Source organism: Nicotiana sylvestris, chromosome 6 (genome assembly GCF_000393655.2).
Source record: "Nicotiana sylvestris chromosome 6, ASM39365v2, whole genome shotgun sequence".
In the NCBI taxonomy this organism is placed as follows: domain Eukaryota; kingdom Viridiplantae; phylum Streptophyta; class Magnoliopsida; order Solanales; family Solanaceae; genus Nicotiana; species Nicotiana sylvestris.
In genome coordinates, this window is record NC_091062.1 from 174,947,170 (window position 1) to 174,957,372 (window position 10,203).

Below are 10,203 nucleotides of genomic sequence, written 5' to 3' on the forward strand. Positions count from 1 at the left end.
TCAGTTTTTGCACAAGTTCCTTTGGACAGTGTGTTCGACTGTCAATCTGAGCCTACCCATTATATTTTCTTTTTATTCTGATCACTTTAAACTTTTTCTAGCAGTTATAGTGATTTTTTGCTAGGAACAGTGAGTTTTTCGGCAAGAACAGTAATTCCAGGAAAATTTGTGCTCTCTCCGGCGCAATATTATAATGACATTCGTATCAGAAGCCTTTAACTCACAATCCGTTGGATCTAATGCATTGAATTCAATCCAGATGGTTTCTTTACCGGATTATATTGAATTCCTTCAGTACAAAGCACGAAAACAGACATCTTCGGGATAGCCTCCGTTGTTCCAATAGATAGTAGCGTGACTTGTGTCTCCTAATCTTCAGCCTCTTGAGTCTTGGGTCATTGATTCAGGTGCATTTGATCATTTTTCTGGTAACAAATCTTTTTTCACTAGTATTTCATATTCTCAATCTCTTCCAACTGTCACATTGGCCAATGGGTCTCAAGCCATGGCAACTGCAATAGGTCAAGCAAGTCCACTTACTTCCTTACCTTTAGACTATGTTCTTTATGTTCCCGGTAGTCCTTTTAATCTCATAGTAGTTAGTCGCTTGGCCAAATCACTTAAATCTGTTGTTTTATTTCTTGATGACCTTATTTTTATACAGGAACGCAGTACAAGGTGGATCATTGGTACCGGACGCGAATCAGATGGACTTTATTACCTTATCCTTGCAAAATTACATAGACTCGCATCTTGTCTTCCTTCAATAACTTGTCTCGTTAGTGATTCACCAGATTTATTACATAAACGGTTGCGACATCCCAATTTGTTAAAACTTCAGAAAATGGTACCTGGCTTATCTCACTTGTCCACTCTAGAGTGTGAGTCATGTCAGCTCGGTAAGCATACCCGCTCCCATTTCTCGCGGCATCTTGATAATCGATAGAGTCACCTTTTACTTTAGTCCATTCAGATGTTTGGGGTCCTAGTCGGGTCAGTTCTACCTTGGGATTCCGCTACTTTGTCAATTTCATTGATGATTATTCCAGGTGCACTTGGATATTTTTGATGAAAAATCGATATGAGTCGTTTTCTATTTTTCAGACCTTCCACGCTGAAATTCAAAATCAATTTAGGGTTTCTATCTGCACATTTCATAGTGATATTGCCCTAGAGTATTTGTCTTCCCCATTTCAGCAGTTTACTCCCATGGGATTATTCATCAAACATCTTGTCCGTACACATCCAACAAAATGGGGTAGCTAAAAGAAAGAATAGACATCTTATTGAAACTGCTCATACCCTACTCAACAATCTCATGTTCCGCTGCGTTTTTGGGGGGATGCAGTTCTTACATCTTGCTATCTTATAAATCGTATGCCATCTTCAGCTATCCAGAATCAAGTTCCATTCTTTGCCCTGTTTCCCCACTTACCTTTATTCTCTCTTCCACCTCGTTTCTTTGGGAGTATGTGTTTTGTTCATGACCTTACTCCAGGAAAAGATAAGTTAGTTCCTCGTGCTCTTAAGTGCATATTTCTGGGTTACTCGAGAACACAAAAAGGATATCGATGTTATTCTCCTGACCTCCAGCGATTTCTTATGTCTGCTGATGTTACCTACTTTGAAACCCAATCATACTTCACAGGTCCAGTTAATCACTTAGATATTTCTGAGGTGCTACCAGTTCCGTCTTTTGGAGATTCAGTCACTATCTCCCATTCATCTTCCTCCATAGCTCCAGTTGCAGCTCCACCACCGAGTCCAATGCCACTAACTATAGCTCCAGTGCCACCACCTAGTTCAGTTCAACCTTCTACAGCTCCACCATTCCTGACTTATCATCGTCGCCCGCATCCAGCATCAGGCCCAGCTGATTCACGTCCTGCACCTAACCTTACTAATACTGCGGATTTGTCTCCTCTTAATCAACCGATTGCACTACGAAAAGGTATACGGTCCACACTTAATCCTAATCCTCATTATGTCGGTGTAAGTTACTATCGTCTATCATCGTCCCATTGTGCATTTGTGTCATCTTTGTCCTCTGTTTCCATCACTAAGTCTACATGTGAAGCACTGTCTCATCCCGGGTGGCGACAGGCTATGATTGATGAGATGTCTGCTTTACATACGAGTGGTACTTGGGAGCTTATTCTCTTCATTCGGGTAAATCGACTGTTGGTTGTCGTTGCGTGTATGCGGTTAAAGTTGGTCCAGATGGCTAGGTTGATCGACTTAAGGCTCGTCTTGTTGCCAAAGGGTATACTCAGATATTTGGACTCGATTACAGTGATACTTTCTCTCCCGTGGCTAAAATAGAATCAGTCGCCCTTTTCTATCCATGGTTGCTGTTTTCCATTGGCCTCTCTATCAGTTAGACATTAAAAATGCTTTTTTCACGGTGACCTTGAGGATGAGGTTTATATGGAGCAACCACCTAATTTTGTTGCTCAGGGGGAGTCTAGTGGACTTATATGTCGGTTGCACCGGTCCCTCTATGGTCTAAAGCAGTCTCCTCGAGCCTGGCTTGGTAAGTTCAACACAGTTATTCAGAAGTTTGGCATGACTCGTAGTGAAGCTGATCACTATGAATTTTATCGACATTCTGCTTCAAATCTTTTGTATTTATCTGGTCGTTTATGTTGACGATATTGTTATTAACGGCAATGATCATGATGGTATTAGTAAGTTGAAGCAACATCTCTTTCAAAACTTTCAGACTAAGGATCTAGGCAGATTAAAGTATTTTCTGGGTATTGAGGTCGCTAGTCTAGCTCAGGTATTGTGATCGCACAACGAAAGTATGCCTTAGATATTCTTAAGGAGACAAGAATGACAGGTTGTAGGCCTGTTGGCACTCCGATGGATCCGAATTCTAAACTTCTGCTAGGACAGGGGAACCTCTTAGCGATCTTGGAAGATATAAACGGTTGGTTGGTAAATTAAATTACCTCACAATGACTAGACCTGACATTTACTTTCCTGTGAGTGTTGTGAGTCAGTTTATGAATTCTCCCTGTGATAGTCATTGGGATGCAGTTGTCCGCATTCTTCGGTATATAAAATCAGCTCCAAGCAAAGGCTTATTGTTTGAGGATCGAGGCCATGAGCAGATCGTTGGATACTCAGATGCTGATTGAGCATGATCACCTTTTGATAAACGTTTTACGTCTGGATATTGTGTCTTAGTAGGAGGAAATTTGGTGTCTTGAAAGAGCAAGAAACAGAATGTGGTTGCCCTATCTAGTGCAGAAGCAGAATATCGAGCAATGACTATGGCGACATGTGAGCTAATTTGGATCAAAAAGTTGCTTAAGGAGTTGAAATTTGGTGAGATTAGTCAGACGAGACTTGTGTGTGATAATCAAGTTGCTCTTCATATTGTGTCAAATCCAATGTTCCAAGAGAGAACTAAACACATTGAGACTAACTGTCACTTTGTTAGAGAAAAGATACTCTCGGGAGATATTGCTCCTCAAAGTTTATGTTTTTATGTGATCGCAACATCAAAAAGAAAGTTTAAGTTTATGTCTTTATTCCAGTTTAAAGACATATATGAATAATTCATTAAAAATAAATAATTTTTTCGATCACTCTTAATACTAATCAAATTGACCTTAAATTGAAGCATTACAGTTTTTTTTCTAGTTTCATTTGATATGATTGAGATACTATTGGGTGTAGTACGAGATACTCTAGGAGCAGGCCGTTCGCCTTGGCAGGTTAATAGATGCATCTTGATACGTGTCGTTCGACCCTCAGCAGTGCAAAGTTTACTTTTATGTTGGATCGGGTCGTATGCCTCATCATTTCCTATAAAATATTCTCATGGAATCGTGCGTAATATTTGGTAAGAAGCGAGTGTAGTTGTGGGTTTTTACCCTGATTTGAATTATGACAACCTTTTTGATGAAATCCACTATATATATATATATATATATATATATATATATGTATGTATGTATATATATGCTCTGGTTAAGGAGGAAATTTTCTAGTTGAAAGCTTGAGTTAATTGTAAAGAGGGAAATTTTACTACGTATTTTATACTTGTTTCTTTTATTTATTTATAGTGTCTCACATTTATTTACCTCTTTACTGTACCTGACATTATTGGACCACTAGTAAGTGTCGAAGTCGACCCCTCATCACTATTTCTTCGAGGTTAGACTGGATACTTACTGGGTACACGTTGTTTTCGTACACATACTACACTTGTTGTATAGGCATATATATATTTTGTGGCCTTGTCGACGCAACAACGTGGTTGATACGGGGACTTGAGGCGAGCTGCATCTTGTGTACGATCCACAGCCAGCAGAGTCTCGTTTAGAGTATTTGTATTTTCTTTTCTGTCCAAATTTGTATTTCGAACAATTATTGTATTTTACTTTATTCACTAGTAAATGTTTATCACGACCCAAAATTCACTAGTCGTGATGGCACCTAACCCAACCCATTAGGTAAGCCAACTAATAACTATCCAATTTTAATAACTTTAACAAGTCAATTAAACAAAATAAATTATGTGGATCTATTACATTTTTCAAGGACTGGTAGTACAAATCATGAGCTTCTAAGAGTAGAGATTTCAAAACTGATAGGAAACAAATACATCTTCTGTTTGAAAAGTACATAAACAAAGTTATATAATCTAAGGCTATCGTGAACAAGAGGGCGCTACAGTAAGAACGCATGTACGCCTTCAATTCCAACAACTGTCGAACACAACAATATCGACATCTGGTATCTGCACGCAATGTGCAGGAAGTGCAGTATGAGTACAACCGATCCCATGTACTCAAAAAGTAACAAACCTAACCTCAGGTTGAAAGTAGTGACGGGCTGGAACATACGTTGGGTCCAACACAAATAACCAATAGCAGTTTGTACAACGTAGAGCAAATAAACAAGTAAATACTCTTAGAGATAAAAATGTTCAACTTTTACACAATTTTCCAAAAATAGTTTCGATTTTCAAGAATATTAGTGAAAAATCCAAATCCTTTATCGAAATCATCGAAATATCATGAGATAGTTTGAAAATAGTATTTTTTCCTGAAAAATCCTTTCCACAATAAGTAAACATGTTTCATTTCCTTTCCAAATAACAAGTATGAAATACCACTCTATGACCGCATACCAATGTGTCAAAGTCATGAATGATGTGATACCGTACAACATGAGGAAAATGCGTCTCTATGCATGTATGTCATATATGCATGCCAATGCCATATCTCAGAGATGAATCATGTACTCACACTCACAAGGTACTCAACCTCACTGTATCACACTTTTCACTCATCATACTCAACCACTCAGTACTGTATATGGCCTATACGGCCCAGGGAAGATATATATATATATATATATATATATATATCACTGACCATTAGTCACTCAGTACAGAGGAAGGCCAATCCGTCCCCATGGAGAAGATCCATCTCCAGGCTTATAAATGCTTCAGACAAGATTCATGTCTAAGGAAGATCCATCCCTCAAAATAATCAATCACGCCCACTGTGGGTGTGCAGACTCCGGAGGGGCTCCTACGGCCCAAGCGCTATAATAAACCAATCATGGCATAAATCAATGAGGCCCTCGACCTTACTTAATAATCAATAAAATATGTTGCGGCGTGCAACCCGATCCCGTAACTGTCACTCATAATCAGGATGTCGGCCTCACTCAGTCATCAATCTCTTCAGTCTTACCCACGGGCTCATAATGTCATGAAAACTGACCCGGAAAAATGATATGATGTATCAATAAGTAACAACTGAGACTGAGATATAATATGAATGCATGGATGTGACTGAGTACAAAATATCAATGAATTCAATGAGAATACAGCAAGAAAAGACCACTATGGGTCCCAACAATATCAATATAAAGCCTAAACGTGATATCTAGCGTGATGTACAGCTCAATTACTTTATCACATAGTGAAAAATACAATTATCACCAAAGTGGGCCACTAAACAGTGCCCTAGAGACAATAGATTCACAACTCACAGGGTGCACGCCCACACTCCCGTCACCTAGCATGTGCGTCACCTCAATATCAATCACATAACACGTAATTTGGGGTTTTATACCCTCCGTACTAAGTTTAGAAGAGTTACTTATCTTAAACAAGTCAATTCCGACACCGAGCAAGCCAAGCAATGCTCCAAGAATGCCATCACGCGTGTTCCGACCTTCGAACGGCTCGAAACTAATCAAAAACAGCTCAAATACATCAAACAACGCTAAAGGAACCAATCCCAATCGAAAAAGATCGAATCTTTAGTAAAAAAACCCAAAATCAGCCAAAAAGACCAACTCGGGCCCGCACCTCGAAACCCAACAAAACTCACAAAATCTATCAACCCATTTAATTACGAGTTCAACCATACTAGTTTCACTCAAATCCGACTCTGAATCGGTGTTCAAAACTCAAAAATTCATATTATGAAACTTTAGGCCAAAACCCCTAGTTTCTTCTTTAAAATTCATCAACCAAAAGCTAAAATCGAAGATAGATTCACGAAATATAACCAAAATGGAGTAGAGAACACTTACTCCAATTTATATGCTGAAAATTGCCTCGAAAATTGCCCAATTCCGAGCTCCCCAACTCAAAATATGTTAAATGAACAAAACCCTCGTTTTAACACCGTTCTGCCTCGTTTCTTGTGCCAAAATATCTGAAAACTCACTTTTGATTCCTCCAATGGATTCATTGTGAAATTCTAGTCAATTTAGGCTCTTGAATCACTCCATTTGACCTTATATTGAAGGAGATATGTTGGTTTCAATATTTGAAAATAGTGCAGATTATTAAATACGCAGTCAGTGACAATTTCGTAATTAATCTGAAAAATCTGGCAACTCAATTCTTAGTAAAATGACCATAAAATCCTTATATGATATCCAAATTTGACGATTCTTTTTGCTATGACTCCGTAATTACGATACAGATCTAATACTTCAATTAAAACAGAAATAGGAGCTCATTTGTTCAATGTGGTACTATTTATGCTTGAAGAAACGACATTGAAACATAGGAAAAAAATGAGCGCAACACAGCTCAAACCTATCTGAAACTCACATGAGCCCCTCAGGACCCCGTAGAAACATACCAACAAGTTCCATATCATAATACGGACCTACTCGAGGCCTCAAAACATACATAACAATATCGAAACAACGAAACGCACCTCAAATCAAACTTAATGAACTTTTGAACTTTCGACTTTCAAAAACTCACGCCGAAACATATCAAATCAACTCGAAATAAACTCAAAATTTTCACATAAGTCCTAATACATCATACAGAGCTACTCGTGCCCCCAAACTATCGAGCGAAGTGCAAATGCACAAAATAACTGGTTGGATCGTTACATTCTCCCCACTTAAACATACGTCCGTCCTCGAACGTTCCTAGAGTTGTTCCAAAAGCCATCAAATTGCTGTGTAACCTCACTATGTACATACCCGAGGGTGATCCCATGTCACCTTATCCTATATAGGTCCGATAATACAACATAACTGAAATTTCTTAATCCAACCTAGCCCATAAGTCTTAGAATCCAATTTCCACATCCGAAATTTTCTACAAGGTCAGAATCTCACGTCTACACACTGTATAAGTCTGAACAAGCTGAAATCATAACCTAAGATGCAATCACATGATATGCCACCTAATTCAAACACTCATAGCGATAATTTCTAATCACAGTTGCTGCTCTAAACAACCCAATACCGGTAATAAACCTCTTATCAACAAAGTCTCATTCTAACACCTTCATATATTGCCAATGATGAAAGAAACATGTAGAAACTCATAACCATTCGTCAGACCAACAAGTTGTGGAACTCTCTCAACTTTGATAGGAACAATAGCAAATTTCTAAGCCAATCAGCATCAATATCCTTCCAAATATACCAATCTGATCCGATAGCACCCGTTCTAGGTACGATGACCTCATCCTATCTAACATAATCACTCTAGTGATATGACAAATTAATACAGCTTAAAGCCACAGCCCATGCACCAAATAGCAACATTCCAAATGTACTCAATTCTATGCCTCAAACGAGAAGACTGTCCCGCCAGCTTAGCAAGTACCATCACAATACTGTGCTAAGAGCCTAGCACACACCTTAGAACCAAAACACACGAATCCCACACAAAGGACCATATCTTAACATAACTTTGTTACAATGCGTGACCCCATCCAAACACCGGTCCAATTTATATTCCTCGAGTCGCCTTGCTGAAAATCAATAACCACACAAAATTTGACATCAAGTACCCAAAGTGCATTATCATAACCATGGCAGCAAATAACATAATACCACCACCCGGAAAGGACATAGCCAATGCGCAATCAATCATGCAATACCCAAATACTCATCCCGCTCAAATCCCGATATGAAGCCCAAATGGAACAACACCATGTGTGAATATAACCAATGAATCACAACCCTCCAAAGCATATAAGAGTAACTCACAGATCATCTCAGAACACGAATAAGCTTTACAACAACCGAATGGCATATCCCTCAACAATAACAGTATGGAGCCAACCAATCCAACTCGGTGTAGAACACACATCCATATCAAGCCTACCAATGAACCACAAATCAACTCTCGTCACCCAAAATAGATAAATAACCCTCCGAAAATCCACAATGACTGAATCACAACACATACTATCCTCTGACTAGCTTTGGCCACATTTTCACTGTCCACAACCACGAAACAATCTGCTCCTAAGAACTCCCAGTCTCCAAATTCATAGAACACACGAATCACCATACCTGATCTCAACTCCACCGCCTGAATGTCAACACATCTCTCATACACGATCATCCCACGAGAAATACTTCTATAATTCTTCTGTGCCACAAAGCAAAATTTGAACACCAACAGTCGATCAACTAGGAGAGTGCCACAATAACAATGAAGTATCCATAAATCAAAACACACCCCCTTCTGAAATGTATACTCTCATCAAGCCATACCAAATAGTAATGTTATTTACCTAGTCATCTAAAACTGTCCATGTTGCCTAAGGACTCATGACCTCCCCTTCAAAACTAAACCGTGATCTTACACATATAAATCTCAATCCTACACAACACACCGCATATACTATGCTATCATATGAAAAATATTAGAACTTCGTAATCCATTCCGAGTTACAAGCAAATACTCACTCAATTAGCCAAGAACTTTCCATTTGATTTCATCTAGAGAAAATCACTATACATAACATGCTCCTCACGCCAGTAGAAAATATACTCCTCGAACCATGGTAGAAACTATTGAGATCTCTTCGAAACCCATTTGCACATAATTAAGCCATCGGAACTAAATCTCTCTAACTCAACCAAGCCACGCAGGTCACCAAAAACCCAAGAGCATTGCCATGAAATACCTGTAGAAACCCACCACATCATAAACACCCAGAGAACCGATCATATCCAGTACCATGCCGATCCAATCTACTACTAAACTGTCCTATTTCTCCGAGTCTCTTTTGAATTACCTTAAAATTGATAATTCTCCTCGCCATAATACCGCAATCCTCAACCAAGACTCACCACAGGAGACCCTAGCATAAAACCACACCGCCCAGGCTCATAAGTTATTGAATGCTCTCTTAAGCACCCCAAAAGTACCACAACCGAGATACCCGCTCTGAAGAGACCTTCTATGAATTTAAAGTTGTTCATTTTTACCTTCTTGATACTAAATGTAGAATCCAAAATGATATAGAATACTACAAGTCTCGACACCGTCCAATGTAACTCTCAGTTTCTAGCCGTATACAAATCCTGAAAGTTCCAATTGCTACATTTAAATCTTGCATCCATTAGAACCATTCTCGAGAGTCTTCCACCCAGATCAAATCTCAATTATACCGACCAAATGGACCGAACGACATGTGCCCCATTAGCACACCAACGCCCAAGAAAGTGACCCCACCTTAATGCAACCAAATAAAGTCCTACTCCAGGCACACTACATCCTTCACGAAGAACCACTCAATCATCCTATGTTTCACATACACTCCCAATGCATAATACAACCTGTATCCAGGAATTTTCTTTGCTCGAGTCATCCTTGATCTCAACCTCTGCAAGTCATAACTGATTCACCAGTATACCTCAAACTGAAACCAATACAACACATGACCGCGCAATCAA